This window comes from Cheilinus undulatus, linkage group 2 (assembly GCF_018320785.1).
Source record: "Cheilinus undulatus linkage group 2, ASM1832078v1, whole genome shotgun sequence".
Taxonomy (NCBI): Eukaryota; Metazoa; Chordata; class Actinopteri; order Labriformes; family Labridae; genus Cheilinus; species Cheilinus undulatus.
This window is the reverse complement of record NC_054866.1, coordinates 41838235-41855233: the sequence shown is the minus strand read 5'-3', so window position 1 is coordinate 41855233 and position 16999 is coordinate 41838235.

Genomic DNA, 16999 nt, shown 5'->3' with positions numbered 1-16999 from the left:
TCCTGATCACAGAGCAGTTGTTCAGTTCAGAAAGGTGAGTAGACATCCTGATTAAAGAGATTATTTCCAAACTTTTAGACCAGTGTTTCCCAACCATTTTTCCTTGGAGCACCCCTCCTACATGTACCTAAGAAAAGTGGAGCCCCCCCAGAACCCAAGAGAGAAGAAAAGGTGACACACTGCTGTCAAAAATGACATAGATTTTAATCGTTTCACTGATAAACTCCTGAAAAAGAAGCCTATGCATGCTTTTCTTATCTAAAGACCTTTGCGTAAACAACTTAATAACTGCTTTGTCATGGTTTTAATCAATATTTTCAAATCTTATTTTGCCAGCCTCAGAGCCTCGCGCCCCTCCTAAGATGTTTGGCGCACCCCCTGGGGGTCCAGGACCCCAGGTTGGGAACCAATACTTTAGACCACTGGTTCTCAACTGGTCTAGCAGTAGGAACCAACAACACTTCCTTCATGACAAATCAAGACCAACACTTTTAAAGATTTAGAAAATAATTATTTAATAAATAATAACTTAAAAAACACAAAGTATATTGCAGTTTTTATCCAGAAGAAAAAGACAGCACAAAAAATGCTTCAAAAGTGCAAAATGACAGAAGCTTTGATAGGGCATTCACGCATATGGTTTAGTGTAATCTATTTTCCCTTAGAACATCTAATTCTAAGTTGTCTTTTTAGAGATCTTGTGAAATTACCCATCAATGGAAAACCAGCATTACTATTGGTAGAAAAGGAGACTAATACGCCAAGATAGCAAGAAAATTACCAAATCATACTCATCATCATTATGGGGAAACACAGTTCAATACAATGTACAGATAAACAATAACTCGTGGCTTCCATACATTACAGACTTTTTGTCACATTTTTTCCAGCACACAATCCCTAAAAACAGCTCCTAACCCATTTGTGGGTCCTGACCCACCAGTTGAGAACCACTGCTTAAGTCTGACATGTGTGATTCTGTTATAGTAAACCTATTTTTGCTCCAAATGCTGTCTAAAAGTTAGACTGCCCTCTGTTCATATCAGCATCAGTCATTTTCATTCTCCCTCCTCCTGAGTGCATGAATGGCAGTGACTTGGAAACTTGAATGAAGAAAAAATGTGTTTTGTTTTTAGGGATTATGCAGAATGCCTGAGGAATGTTAAAGCCTGGTTGTTATGCTGACATCGCTGACAGACTCCATGTCATTAGTCAAAGATTTGTGCTGATTTGAGCTGATTTAAAGATATGTCTAAGTGCAATTTTTATTTATACACTTCAATTTTCAGCATGTCTTCTTTTAGTGTCTCTCCATTACAGCATTATTTTGGGTTAAAGCACATTTTGCTGAGACCATGTAGACATAGTTGTGGTTCAGCGATGTAGCCTATTTGGAGCTAGTGTGGTTTACAGCATAAGTGTAGCCTCTTCTCAGTTATTCACTCAACAAACATTCACAGGCACTTCTACCCAAACAGAAAGTTGAAGTCAAAATTATACAGGGCTTACGTTGTTCTGTAAAGCTATGACTAAAATATAAATGGTATTTTTGTGTAGTAGTGCTGATCTTTACATTGTGGAGATGACCTGTTTTTAGTGTTTAATCATCCTCTTGTTTCATGATCATTGATGAGAGAATGAACCAGTTTATCTGTAGTAAAAAGTCCATTTACATTCTGTTCAGTTTATTAAACTCATAAACACTTTAAAATATTATTGCATTGTGTGCAACTGCATTTAGAGTCTGCTAAAAAGGTTACACTGACATATTGTAGGATGAAATCCCAACTTTAGCACTAAAAAGGAGAAAATTTGTTGGTTCTTGTGATTAAATTTGCTCTGTCATTTGCAGTTTTGCCACCAGGGGTCACTATCGTTTTCTTTGAGATTTAAAGTAATCCACAAACCCAGAGCTGAAATGGTTTGCAGGTAGCTCAACGTTCAGCTGCTTTCTGGATTATTGAAGAACATTGAACAAAATCCTTCACTCCTTGACTCGGTGTCAGGTGTAGGTGCAACAGTCTGGTTGTTGTTTGGTCAGTCACTCTCTGCAAGAGGCCCTCAGACTCCTGGTGTGTTTCTGCATGATTCTGAAGATCCTGTGGAGTGCAGCCTGCAGCAGTCTGCTGTAGTCGGGATGTTACTTTGGATTCTGGTGGTCTGATTACAGCTCACTGCTGCAGAGGCTATAAAACGCATCTGCCTGTGGTGCACAAACCATCAGCAGTCATTTTTAGAATAAAGGTCTTAAACCAGGCAAATGTTGCCCTGCCTGTTATACAATATCTGCAGCATGACACATTCTGGCAAATGAAAGCTTTACTTGAAATTCACATGACAGTTAACTTAATCTGAGTGCTCATTTTTTATTCTAGGATAATCCACAAACAATGAGACACTCATGCTTTTTCCTATAATTTGTTATTTACGATCAAAACTGGCAAAAAAGGTTCAAGTTTTAAGTCGTCCTGATGCAACAGTTAGCAACTGTTAGGATGTCCAGCTACTGACTGAGCTCAGAATTTAGCAGAGGAAATGCCTTTAAGGTATGACAAAATGGATGAGAGTCGATCTTAGAGGGACCATAAATCTTGTTTTATCCCGTTGAAATTCAAAATAGACCTTAACTGAAAATCATGAAGGATGACCCAGAAATTCTAAACGCTCCTAAAACTCAGATCAATCCCGCAGAGTTTAATTTTGATGCTGGCATGTATAAGAATAAGGAATGCCCTCCCCTACAAAGTATTGGAGACTGAGACCAGTTTTTTTTACTTTTACTGTCGACTGAAAACATTTGGGTTTGACATCAAAAGGTGAATATAAGACGAGAGATCAACATTTCAGCCTTTATTTCCAGATGTTTACATCTGGATCTGATACACAACTTAGGAGAGAACACCAAAATTTTAGATGAGCAAAAGTATTTGAACAGATAGACTCAAAATAGATCAGAGTGAATAAGACTAAATATTTAGTTGCAAATCAAGTGACTCACTGCCACTACCAAATTTTTGCATTCTTTTTGTGAAGCTTTTCCAGTCTTTTTTGGGCAGCTACACCCTTCAGTCTCCTCTTTAGCAGTAAAATGCATGCTCTGTAGGGTTTAAGTCTGGAGATTGACTTGGCCAGTCTAAAACCTTCCACTTCTTGCCCCTGATGAACTCCTTTGTTGTTTTGGCTGTGCGTTTTTGGTCATTATCTTGCTGCATTGATGAAGGATCTCCCAGTCAGTTAGGTTGCCTCTTTCTTTAACCCTTTGCAAATAACAAAACACCCAAATGTTTAGTATCAACATTTTCAGGACAGTCTCAGCTTTATGTAAACAGAGGCCCACTTTGTCCTAGAGGACTGTAAAGAGCCCAAATGCTGACTTCTGAAATCTGAACATTTTTGAATCTCTTGTGAAAACACGCCTTCATTCATGTGGACGAATTGTTATGGTTTACCAAAGTGTTATCTTCACAAAAGTAGTGGAATATATGAAATAATAGGTTAGTGTGGAAAACATATCTAAAATGAAATTCTGCCATATTGATTTTTGAGTATAAATGTTGTCCGTTAGTCTATTTTCACCTAACTTAAGCTGTGTCATCTTCATCACTGCTTCTCTGCATTTGTTACAAGGCTTCTGCAACACTAGGAAATCAACAGGTCTAATTCTCTCCTCTTTCTCCAATCTTTCGACTTACCTCTCCTGCAAAAACTGTGGTAGGAGGGCCTTAGGGATTCCAGAGTGTCAGTTGGTTTGGAAAGGACAGACAAAGAATTCATCCAACGACTCACAGTGAGAGGTGACAACATGTGCCCATTGCTCTCTTACTGGCCCTGTAACTCCAGCTGTGAATCATGGGGGATGGCGAGTGAGGACGGAAGTGAAAGATGAGGTTGCATTTCAACAACTTAAAATGACAAAGATATTAACAAAAACATAGCGAAAACGTGCTGGCGAGTGCTAAGACCTCAGAGGGTTAAACTGGAAGATGAAATGTTTCTGTAGACTTCTGAGTTAATTTTGCTGCTGCCATCATGTGTTACACCACACACCATCAGTGAAGATTAATGAGCCTGTCCCAGAAGAAGCCATGCAAGCACAAGCCATGACATTACCTCCACTGTGTTTCCCAGATGAGCTTGTATGTTTGGGATTGTGAACAGATCCTTTCATTCTCCAAACTTTAGCCTCTCCATCACTTTGGTAAGGGTTCATCTTTGTCTCTTGAAATGTTGGTCTCTTGTCTTATATTCATCTTTTGATGTCAAACCCAAACGTTTTCAGTCTACAGCAAAAGTAAAGGAATCAGCCTCACTATTCCAGTACTTTTGGAGGGGAGTGTATGTCCTGGTGTTGTAATGTTGTAAAGCAAATCTTTTAATCTCCTTTAGCTTGTTTGTGTTTAATATGGCCAACATGTGGATTCAGACGTTGAGGATCTACGTATAGCCAACTTAAATAGGCTACTTTTATAAATTGATGTAGAAATGTAATTTTAAGAATGAAATTTATGCTGAATCCAGGAAAAGGGAGAAAACAATGACTGCACAATGGTGACCAGCTGTCATAATGGCATTCTCTTTGAGTCTGGGCCAAAGATCTTTTTATAATTTAAAACCAGAAAAACACTCAACATAAAAGCTGGAACTACTGCCTGGCAGTTTCATGTCTCCACAAAGTTTCCAAATGCTTGACAGTGAAAGTACAGTAGTGGGTGAATGAATCACCCTAGTCCTTCAAGATAAGTCTAGGCCAGCCTTCAGTGTGCTGCAGTCCTTTTTCTGACCCATAAATCTTCCATTAAAATACCCTTCAATGACAACATCAGACTTAATTATTCATCATTTATTTATCATAATGTTGTGTCATGAATTTCAATGCAAAACCTTGGCTTTAAGTGTCGTTAACATTTACTTTTTACAAGCAGCATATAGAATGTTTAGCACTGCCACTAGTTAATCCAACACCAGTTAAACTGTGACACCAGTTGTATACATCAGACAAGACAAATGATAAAAAGATGATATGGGTTATAACATCTGGCTGTGTGTTGTTACTTCTGAAACTTAGAATAATAAAATGTAATCAAGTACTTTACAATCATTCAAAACAGGATTTTGAAAAATCTCTATGATTTTTTAATTATTATGAAAAGGCCCTGTTCTACACGTTGGGAAGCACCTGTCTAGGTGTTTCCTGTGGAGCGAGTATTATAAGCAAAGACTGAACATGAACCCTATGACATCTGTTCCTCCAAAACCTAATCAGTTCGTCCTTGTGTGAGAGTGAACATTTCTGCAAAATTAAAAGAAAATCCCTCAAAGCATTCCTGACTTACAGGCACATCTCAAAACATCTCAAAACATTAGAATATTATGTAAAAGTTCAGTTTTTCCCTATGATTTACTTCAGAAAGTTAAACTTCCATATATTTTAGTTTCATCTCATACAAAGTGAAACATTACAAGACTACAATATTGTGGAAAAGTCCACTTGGCAAAGGTTTCTCTCACTCTGGTTCAGCACACACAACCCCAGTCATGGTGCTGTGGAGCTTTATGGAGATATTGATTTCCTTTTCCAGCAGGACTTGGCACCTGCTCACAGTGAAGCCAAAATGACCAGAAACTGGTTTGCTGACTATAGTATTACTGTTTGTGATTGTCCAGCCAAGTGGTCTGGCCTGAACCCCATAGGTCCCATCAGAGATGATGATGAAAACGATTGCAGTTTCGTTTTGAAAAAGTTTTCCATAGACGGGATCGTTTCAGGAAATATCTGTGTAAGCACGGAACCACTGAAAACAACTGAAAATGCTGTAGTGCATATGCCAAGCCTGTCATAGTGCTACTGCCATGGAAATCCACCAAAAGAGAGAAGATCACAGAAAACTGGCACACAAACCTTTTTCTAGTTGCCCTTCTGGTTGTTCTCCGCATTGAATTTAAGAACATATGGTGTATGCGTTTCGCGGTGGTGGTAAAGAGCATCAGATTTTGCTGTGAAAGCCATAACAAGCTCAGTAGCTTCTGCAGCATGAACACAACCCTGTAATCCACCATTGTTGTTTTTGCCAGAACCGCACAGGCGTCTTAAGAGAGCTACGCTATGTGTGACGTAATCGTTAATCAAGAAAGATGGGGTTGGCTGTCCACACGGAGACGAAACAGTAGTCGTTTATGGATTTGTGCACTCTGTGGCCCGTTTTCATAAAGTATTGTTTACAGTCACCCAAAACGCTGTTTCTGTTTGGATGAAACACCCATACGACAAAAAACTTTAGCGTATACTCCTGAATTCGTCTCCGTGTGGGGAAATATCAAGAGGAAGATAAGAGACCCCAGATGCAATAATGAGCTGAAGGCTGTTATCCAAGCCCCAGCAGTGATACAGACTGATTGGCTCCAGCGTTGATGCAGTAATTTGTGCAAAGATGCTCCAACCAATACCCAAGTGCAAAAATGAGCTTCATTTTCCAGAGGGTCAACATTTCTGTATTATTGATCCTTTTTTTGATTGATGTTTTGTGATATTCTGACATTTTTGAGATAGTGGTTGTGATTGTTCTGAGCTTTAAGCCATAATCATCTGCATTAAAACAAAAAAAGCCATGAAATATCTCACTTTGCAGTAATAAATCTTAATTCTAGAACTGAAGTTTCACTTTTTAAATCAAATCACAGGAAAACAAAATAAACTTTTTCATGATATACCAATTTTTTTAGATGTGACCCCCATGACCTTTGACTTTAAAGGTCACATATTTTAGCCCTTTAGGACAAGTTTAGTTTGGTCCCAGAGGTCCCCAAAACATGCCTGTGAAGTTTGTTGCTAAAAAAACACTACAGTATTGGATTTTTGCATGTCTAAAAAACCCTCTGTTTCAGCCCTGCTCAGAACGAGCTGGTTCTGTGTGTCTGTGGCTTTAAATGTTAACGGTCTGTCTGACTCCGCCCCTCTCAGGAAATGGATGTGGCTTAATGGATGTGGCTCTCCTGATGCTCCGTTCAGCTGCCAGCTGAGAAGAGGATCAGGAGAGAAGGGCAGGACTTTTTTCCAAGCAGGGAGGGCCAACTGAACCTGGGGGGCAGTGCTGCCTCCCCACATGACATCATGAGGGGAAAATCTGGACCAGGGGCACATATGTTTTGTTAGAAAAGCCTGGAAAAAGTGTATTTTGAATATCGTGACCTGTAAAAAAAGTCATCTGTTCATACTTGGGCCATGGTGAACATTTGTACCAGTTTGATGAAAATCCATTAGCGTGTTCTTGAGATATTGCATTCATAAGAATGGTCCAGAAACATTCTGCCTCTGGCCTTGGCTATCACTAGTAGGAAGCTTTAAAAGCAAGACAGGCATACTAACATTCACTACAGCACCAGCAACAACCATCATCAAAAGTTCAACATTTTATTTATTTTTCTTACTGTTTTTGCATGAGACCTTTTTGGGACAAACATGATAAAATCAGTCTCCAATAATTCCTTGTGAGAACCAACTTTATAGTATTTTTATGATGGTAAACATCATGAATTTGATATTTGTCCTCGGTAATGATGCACAAAGTGCAGTCATAAACTGCAAGATGTTATGAGGTGGAGCATGAGAATAGCAGATATCCATTATTTCATCCTTTCTTGTGCAGCACTGTTCCTATGATGTATCCACTCTGATGAGTTAGGGGTCTCTCCTGTCTAATAATGCCTTTGCTCTTAAACGGTGTAGCACAGGCATTTCATGCATGAGAGAGAACTACTGCGCTCCCTCTGTAGGATGGGCTGCTGAAGTGCTCCACGCTGGATTTTGGAGGAAGCAGGAGTGGTACAGTTATGTGAAGCCTTTTCCGGTCCATAAATGCCATGTTTATTTTTGAAGTTCTGGCCTGGTGTGCAGCACTTCTCTTTTAAACAAAATGGTGGGTGTATGAAGCCTGTCACAGCACTGACAGTGGTGGTCAGGCCTTTATAGCTCTGGGATGTAGGAGCAGGATGCTCGTCAGTTCAAAGAGGCAGAGGCCACGTGTAGCTCAGGCAGAGCCATCATGTCAGCAGAAGGGCAAACTGCTTCCTCTCTTTGCAGGGGGAAAGACACAACGATTATTTACGACACTGGTGTCCTTCATGCCACAATGTGCTACACTACTTAGCACTGATATATGATGGAAAAAGAACTCCAGTTTACTGAGCAAGCTTTGTTTTGCTCAATGCATTAGCATGGATTTTTTTAATTCAATTTTTTTCATGTAAAAACACATTTAGATATAATAAACTTCCCCTCCCTTTTAGTAGAATTGTATATCACAGAGTTATATATACTTATGTGTTTACTCCCTCTGTTAGGATGCCAGTAGCACGACTGGGTCTGGATAGAGACACTGGGTGGTTTTCTAAAGAGTTCTTTTCCACAGCTGAAGCCACTTTACCATGCCTGTTTTCACCGCAGCGCACCACAGGCCCTTCTGTGGGGTTTCTGCGCTTCCGTTGTGTGCCTCTCAGAGCCTCTCAGGCCTCCTCACAATAACACTGCAGCCAACGCTGTCGCAGGATCAAAGATCACCCCATGCCTAACAAACAGCGAGACACTCGGCCTATCAGAAACATCTGGGAGTGGTTGGGTGCAGCTGTTGGTGCGTGCCCACACCCCTCAAACAATCAGGACACGGGCCAGATGTGGACATCATCTCACGTAAGGTACAGATGTTTCTGTTCCTCACAATCACTCACCACAAGCAGAGCTGGGATGCTTTCTGAAGTCCTATTGAGTTTAGGCTGTTTATAGAGCACCCAGATATGGTTCAGTTCCTGGGGATATGCCACTGGCTTCAGCAGATGATTGAAAACAGTGCTGCTGTTGCAAAATACTGTTGGAAAAAGTACAAATTTTTCTGTTTTTCAAAATGGGTAACTGTAAACCACTAAATATCACCTAGTCTGACCCTGCTGCTGATATAGAGCTGATGTTGCTGGTCTTTTTTATACATTTCAAATAATAAGCACTTATATCACAGTCGTAGAAATATGCTGCCAGAATACGGTGTGCCACAGAAACCTCATAACTTCTCAGTGTCAGATCCCAACAGCATGTCCTCTATTACTGTGCCCCCTTTTTATGAGGAAGGATGAACCCTTAGATCATTTACAGAAGTAAAAGTGACATGATAAAAACAGGGCCAGAAAAATCATATGTAAGAGAAATCCCATAAACCACACATGTTAAAGTTAACGTTAAATACAGTATCTGATGTACTTATTAGGAAAAATTGTGTTTCTCTGTGTTGTATTGTTGATAAATTAATGTGTTTGGAAGATCCATTGTTTGTTTTGCACCCTTTCCAGGGCTGTAGGATGGTGCAGTGGTTAGTGCTGTACCTCTGGTTCAAATCCCAGTTGGACAGAGCCTTTCTGTGTGGAGTTATGTTGCGTTGGATTGTACTCTGAACTTGGAAAAATCCGGGTCAGAAATTCTGACTTCTGAGGTCAATGCGTTACATTGCATAAGCCTGATACACATGGCCGGCCGCAGTAAGCTGATGTTTGTTTTGATGTTTTTCGGGGATCAAAAATGACTGATGGGGAAATGTATTAGCTACTTGAGGGACAGAGAGAAAAAGAAACGTCATATGCTGTAAGCATGACTTGAACATACCAGCGAGGGGAATCTGACATGCATCAAAGCGAGCTGTGCAGAGGCCTGTACTGTAGTAACACAAATGCTAAATTAGACGACACATAAAAGTTGAGGAGAAAGTGACTCTCATGGTGTGCGACACCATATTGCTATGTCATTCTGACCGACTCGAGCTGCTTGGATCCTACCCAAATTCCCGAGTCGGAGTCCCGAGCTCAAGGGCCGTTCTAGTGCACTTTTCCGATTTAGAGGTTGGATTTATCCAAGTTCCGAGTACAACCGAACGCAGCATTAGCATCTTTTCCCTTTGAGTACTCAGGCTTCCTCTTAAAATCCAAAGACATACTTAAGAGGGGTCTGGCTGCAGGCTGCATATCTCAGATGCCTCTTCTTGCAGACCACCACTGTCAGAACAGAAGAGTACCAGAACATTTTAAAGGAAGATTTTTTTTAATGAACTTTATTCATAAACAAAGTCTTAAGTTACATCCATAAAAATATCCACATTGCAAATATTACAGACTAAGTAACATTACATCAATGTAAAAAAAGACTGATATCTAATCCAGGATTAATTATATATAATTAATGGCTTGCTTCAGCTTCATTAGCTCAGATAAAGCTAGCATAGCTCTGCTGGCTACGTAGTTAACATTACTACTAGAGAGACGTAAGTTGTAAGCCAATGTAGCTACAATCACAAAAGCTTTATCTAAAGCTTATGAAGCTAAAACAAGCCACCGTTTGCTTAAAACAGATCTTGCTGTAGCAAACATAGCATAATCTAACAAAGTTAGCATAGCTTCATTTGCTTTTGCTACATCAGTTATGTCAGTTATATAAAAGTCGATTAGCTGTGCAGCTCTACTATAATTTATTCTAGTTTTATCGTTCATTCTCAACTGTGTGGAATTCACTCCTCTACCTGCATTTTCCTGTAGCTGCTCTCATCACCCAGTCACACCTTTCCAATAACATTGCTCCACTCCCTCATTGCAAGCATATCATAGTGGTTGTTTTTTTATTATATTTTTTATTTTCTAAATATGATCCTCTACCTCCCATCACCTTTTAAGTGTCATCAACTTCATCATACCATCAGCTGTAGACAGCATCATTAGCCATCTATCTTAGTGGATCAGCTTCTTCATCCCTCAAATAACATCATTAGCTGACACCTCCAGTGTTGAGACTTCACATGGGAATAGATTTTGCTGTAAACCCATTATCATATCTCCATGTAGAGTTCAAGCCTAAAGATTTTCTGACAAAAAAATCACATCCATGTCATGTAAATATTCATCTTTTATTCAATTTCTAGACTCTAGAAATGCAATTGTTCATACATGTCGCCCTAAGAAACTTTTCATACCAGGAGCAACGTCAAGAAAAGGTTGAAGATGAGACTTAATTAGTGTCCATTCCTGTACCTGATGCATCAGAAGTTCAGAGTTGATGCATCAGAAGTTCAGAGTTGATGCGTTGGATATGATGTTAAAAGCAGGCAGGAGATGTCTGCAGAGACTCTCCTGCTCCTGCAGGCTCCCTGCGGTGATTAGAAAAACACTTTGGTGGATATTACAGTGTGTTATTCTTCCCTCCGCTGTCTCTGCCTGTTCCCTCTCTCTACACACCATTAAAACAACATCTTTGGCCCAGGCTCACCAAGCATGACATCGGAAGCAAAGTTTAGTGAGGTACCCTCCCCATGACCTCCTCCTCCCCTTTTTCATGAATGAAATGGTTTTTGTTCAGTACATCAAAAGGAGGGCTTCTGTTTATCCTGGCTTTGACTTTCTGCATGTCCCCTCCTCAGGTTTTCTCTGCAATGTAAGCACCAAGACTTAAAGCCATCTTATGTGGGCTGTGATAACGGGAATATAATGCATTTGTTTTAGCAGAGAATTTAGCTCATCTCCCATTGTTGCAGTCCCTTGTCTGCACGACTTTTGCAGTCTCTCCGTCATTCTCAAGCTGCCTGATGGTCTTCAAAGAGAAACTATGTACCCAGAGGCCTTTAAATCTCCGGGGACAGTCACCTGTCAGCAGAAGCCACTGTGGAGTGTCATCTGAATCCTGCCCTCATTACTCATAATCTTCTTATATATAGACATAAGAGAGTAGTGCGGTTTAGAACAGTTGGAGCAGGTTAATGAGGAGAGTTAATGTGGGCTTCTTCAACATCAGTCAGCAGATGTGATATAGTAGCTCTTCCTGAGAGTGATAAATCTCTCCAAGGTCTTCCTGTGAGAACATGATGGTTTAAATTATTAAGCAATCTCTTGATTTAACAGAAGCTGCCGGGAAACTTCTTCACATTACTTTAGTGTTTTTGTTCATGTTAGTCAAAATTTAACTTGAAAATGAGGTTAAGAGTAAGGAATGAAATTTTATCTAAAATCTCTGATTCTAAACCTAGTATACTGTGGAGCGGACGTTGAAGAAGGATGTGGGGATGGCACCTGGTACAGAGGCCTCCTGAGTACATCTCCCTTCCCTGCAAAAAAAATCACAGGGGAGTGTTTTTCCTAGAGGGATTCATCTTTTGGGTGTCACAAAAGTTATTGGAGATCCCCCCCTAAGGAGATGGAGTAAATTTGTGGGGACTAGGATGCTGCCAAACAAATCCTCAGGCTAAAAAACTGCACAGGGGTAGAATAGATAAAAAGAAAACTCCAAGGTAGAAGTGAAATGCTGTGGTAGTTAAGGCCTAATCTAAATGAGGGTGGGTATTTTTTTTTTTTTTTTTTTTGGTGCATTTTTGTCTGCATGCAAGTGGCATCTTAGGTCATTAAAAACACGCTTGTATGTCACACTGTCCACAGCCTTCTGTTTTGTTTGACATCACTGGTGAGTGACATCGTTCATTTACATTCCCTCTAGGTACTCCCTAGGTCATCAGACATACAGTATATGTACAAAAGCATTTTACTGCCTGACCATGAAACCAACAGGGACTGTAATGCCATTGTCTTCAAATACATGTACTTTAATATGGAGTTAGCCCCTTTTTGCAGCTAAAACAGCCTCAACTCTTCTTGGAAGGATTTCCACCAGATTTTGGAGTGTTGCTGTGGGAATATGTGCCCATTCACTCTGTAGCATTTATGAAGTCAGGCATTGATGTTGGATGAGAAGGAGGGTTATGCAATCTCCATTCCAGTTCATCCCAAAGGTGCTCGATAGGGTTGAGGTCAGGGCTGAGGTCAAGTTCTTCCACACCAAACCATGCCTTTATAGTCCTTGCGTTGTGCACTGAGGCACAGTTGGAATAGAAAAGGGCCTTCCCAAACTGTTGCCACAAAGTTTGAAGCATAACATTGTCCAAAATTTCTTGGCATGCTGAAGCATCAAGATTGGCCCTCAATAAAGATAGGGGGCCTAGCCCAAACCCTGAAAAACACCCCAATACCATAATTCCTCCTCCACCAAACTTCACAGTTGGCACAGTGCGGTCAGGCAGGTAACATTTTCCGGGCATCTGTCAAACCCAGACTCTCTCACCTGACTGCCAAACAGAGAAGCGTGATTCATCACTTTATAGTCGTAGTTAAAAAAGCAAGGACTATAAAGACATGTTTTGATGAGTTTGGTGTAGGAGAACTTGACAGCCCTAACCTCAACCCCATCGAGCACCTTTGGGATGAACTAAAACTGGCCTTCTCATTCAACATCACCTCATTAATGCTCTACAGAATGAATGGGCAAAAATTCCCCCAGAAACACTCCACTTGTAGAAAGCCTTCCAAGAACTCCTCCAATACTCCTTATTAAAGCACGTGATTTGAATACAATGTCATGACAGTCTCTGTTGGTGTAATAGTGAAGTCGCCAAATACTTTTGTCCAATGTATGTTAATGAACAGAGATGCCTGAATGGACTACAGAGGTCAGTGTTGCTTCATATAACACTCTGAGACAAAAGTCTTACGATCAACTGGGGCATGATTTATGATGGCACAACTTTAAAAATAAAACGAAAAGTAAAAAAGATGGGGTTTTTTCCATGCTAAGAACATGGCTGCTGTCTGTGAGTGAGCGCCATGCAGTGAAGGACAAGCTACTCTTATAATGGCATGCACTTTACAGCACATAACAGTGTGTTTTATCATTGATGTTTCTGAGGACACAGCATGCGTGGAGGTAAAAACCTTTATTGGACTGTGGTGTTAGAAGTAATGGATATAAACTTCTAATATTCACAGGGGTCAGACTAGGGAAACTCAAGAGCAGGAAAGTTTAAAACTATTCAGAGCTAAAGGTTTCATGGAGGACGAGTGTGAACACGCTTCAAGTTTACTTATGTTATCTCCCCCTTGAGTAATTCAAAGTCAATCCAATGGTTCATCACATATCTAACTTGCATTGCACTGATAAAATCAGAGCGGTGGTGTGAAGGAGAGTGCATGTGAATGAGTTGGAAAGAGATTTACTTGTAACTTGTCTATGACCTTCCTGACATGCAGGAGTCTGAGGTTGTCCTCTATCTTCCATCCTGAACTTCTCCACCCTTCTTTGATCATGCAACTACTTTATCTCTCACAACGTCCTTCCCATTCGTTAATTATTTGGCTGCAGGCGTTGGCGCGGGGTTCCTGAACTGATGAGTCAGAGGATAAAATGACTCTGTGTGCTCAGGCAGAGGATTGGGGTGAAACCTCAGCAAACCATCAAAGAGTAAAAAGGGGATGTGGTTATTTACTATAGCCGAGGTTATAGAATAATTTCTTTCAGCATTAAAATGATTATGCTGGTTTATCATCTGTAATTTCTGATGGGAAACCTTGCCTGTGTATTTTTAGTTGTGGTTCTCAGCAGCTGCTTTATAGAGTGCTACTGATTATAGTGTTTGTGCAAACCCAAGCACATATGGCTTTGACATGTGTCACAGCGGCTCTCGTCTTCAACATCTGTGCGTGACTAAAACTGAAACACGACAAACTCATGTTGGTTCTTCCTATGAGCGATTTCTTAGATTTACTCCCCATCACCTTTATCCTCCATCCTTCTTCCTGAGTGTGTTTTGGATTTCTGTGGCTTTGTTCTTAAACTCCTGACAAGCATTTATTATGTTTCCCAAGTTGGGCTTATTTTACACAACAGGCTGTGTTGCACGCTAGAGCAGTTTCCACTTGGGTGATTTCAGTCGTAGATCATAACTGACCAGCTGTCCAGGCTCAGAAAATGCTGGAACATGGTCACAGCTGCGTGTTCTTGCCCTTTGATGTCACTGTATCCTTCAGATTCTCACAGTAAAAATATGACTTATTAAGTAGTGGAGCCTGGCCAGTGCAAAATATAAGTCTTTATAATTTGAAGGCTTCTCCTCTAGGCCAAATTCAACAGAGGCACAAGAGCCCACAGAGAGTCATTTGTTTTTATGATATTTATCAAACTGTTATATTCATCACTCAGCAGCATAAAGGAGTATGATAAAATGGCAGTCTGATGTTTATTTCATATCGCACAATCACATTTTATATCTGCTGGGTGATTGCTTTTGTAGTACCCTCAGACAAAGCAAAATGAAAGACTTTATCATCTCTGGTAATCTCAGTACTGTTAGAAATCTCCCATGCAAGATTAGGATAGGTATACAGAAGCTATGTGGGGTTCTGTATTTGTGTTTTTAGGCTGAACTGTATGTGTAATCACTGACTCTTCACTCCATCACAACTTCACCCAGATTTTTCCATCCAGCTTCTTTGAAAAAATTCAGTGTACATTCAGTATGAGTCTACAGGAGACCGCTGCAGGAAGTATTCAGGGAAATCTACAGTGGCTGAACCAGGTCAGGTCAGGTACGGGGCATATGCCGGGTTGGCACTTCCCCACATCAACCTTGGTCCTCCTGATGGCCATCCTCCAGGCCCATGCCCCATCTCTCCAGGTATCCTCCCAGCTGCCCCCCTCCCCCCCATGATGCATGCAGTCACCCCTAGCATCTGGACCAGCCCACTGGGTCCTGGGCACCCAGTATGCGGTGTGCTGGTCAGGCTCAGGAAGGCACTCCAAGTGCACATAAAAGCAGCTGCTGTCCCTGTATTAGGCAGCTGACCCTTCCCACCCTCCTCACCTGAGCACATCAGCATTAGATGTTCTTGTATTTCAACTAGATGGGCCAGACATGGCTATCGAACAGGTCGGGTGTATCAGGCCCCTTGTAGTTCCTCGAGCACCTCCTATTTTTGCATTCTTCGTTCAGGACAGAATTAAAGTAATGTTTCTGCATGTCGATCAAAGGTTTGGTGTAAAGCAAAAAGCCCCGCACAATAAGGATGTGAGTCTCCTACTCCTTAGGGTCAGACTTTGGGTCGATCTTGGTGTCCAGGGTGTTATTAACACCATGGGATTTCCTAAACTTCACCAGGCTCTCCAACCATGCTAGACTTTACTCGTCATGGCGACCATGTCCAGAGCAGAGATGACATCATACTGCTTAAAGCCTATCTTGATGGACATCGGAGATCGAAATGATCGGAAAGAAAGCTTAAAAAAAGAAGGTTGCATCAGTCTCTCCAACAATACCCTAAAATGCGCTGAAGAGAAGTCATCACAAGGGAGTATAGCCAGCGCCTCTGGCCATCAGTCAATGTCTATGCCTCACAAGAGTAGGACCAGGTAGGACTGGGAGGACTAAGGACCGAAAGACTTATGTCCAAATGGTCAGAAACTGGGAATGCCACACTGACTTGCTCAGTGAACACACTGACCCGTGCGTAAGTCCAAGTTGACCTCAGTCTTGCAGTCAGTTGATCGATGGATTACAAGGTATGTGAACTGCTTTACAGCTTTCAAGCTCTCCCCATTCACAGACATAGACACAGATTTGATGGCAGCATCCAAAGCATCCCCAAATGCCTGAATGACTGAGTGGGCGGGTTAAATGGACTTGGAAATGGTAAATGGGCTTTAGCTTGTGTAGCCCTTTTCTTGTCGTCTGACTACTCAAAATGTTTTTTATTCATGTGCTTTTTACACACTCTCCCATTCACACCATTTTTGTACACTGATGGCAAATCCTGTTATGAGAAGCTCAGTTGGCAGGCGCCCGTATACAGAGGCTGTGTTCCTCAATGTGCTGGTCACAGGATCGATTCCTGGTCTCTGCATTGTTTAGTGCATGTCTTCCCCCGCTCTCTCTTCCCATACTCCCTGTCTCTCTTTCAGTGTTAATTTTGGCAGCTATTTTTACCTCTGCCAAAGAGGTTATGTGATGGATGGGTTTGTTTCGTTTGTTCGTTTGTTTGCAACATAACTCAAAAAGTTGTGGACAGATTTTGATGGAATTTTCAGAAATGGCACAAGGAAGAACTGATTAGATTCTGGGAGTGATCCGGATCACCGTCTGGATCCAGGAATTTTTAAAAGGAT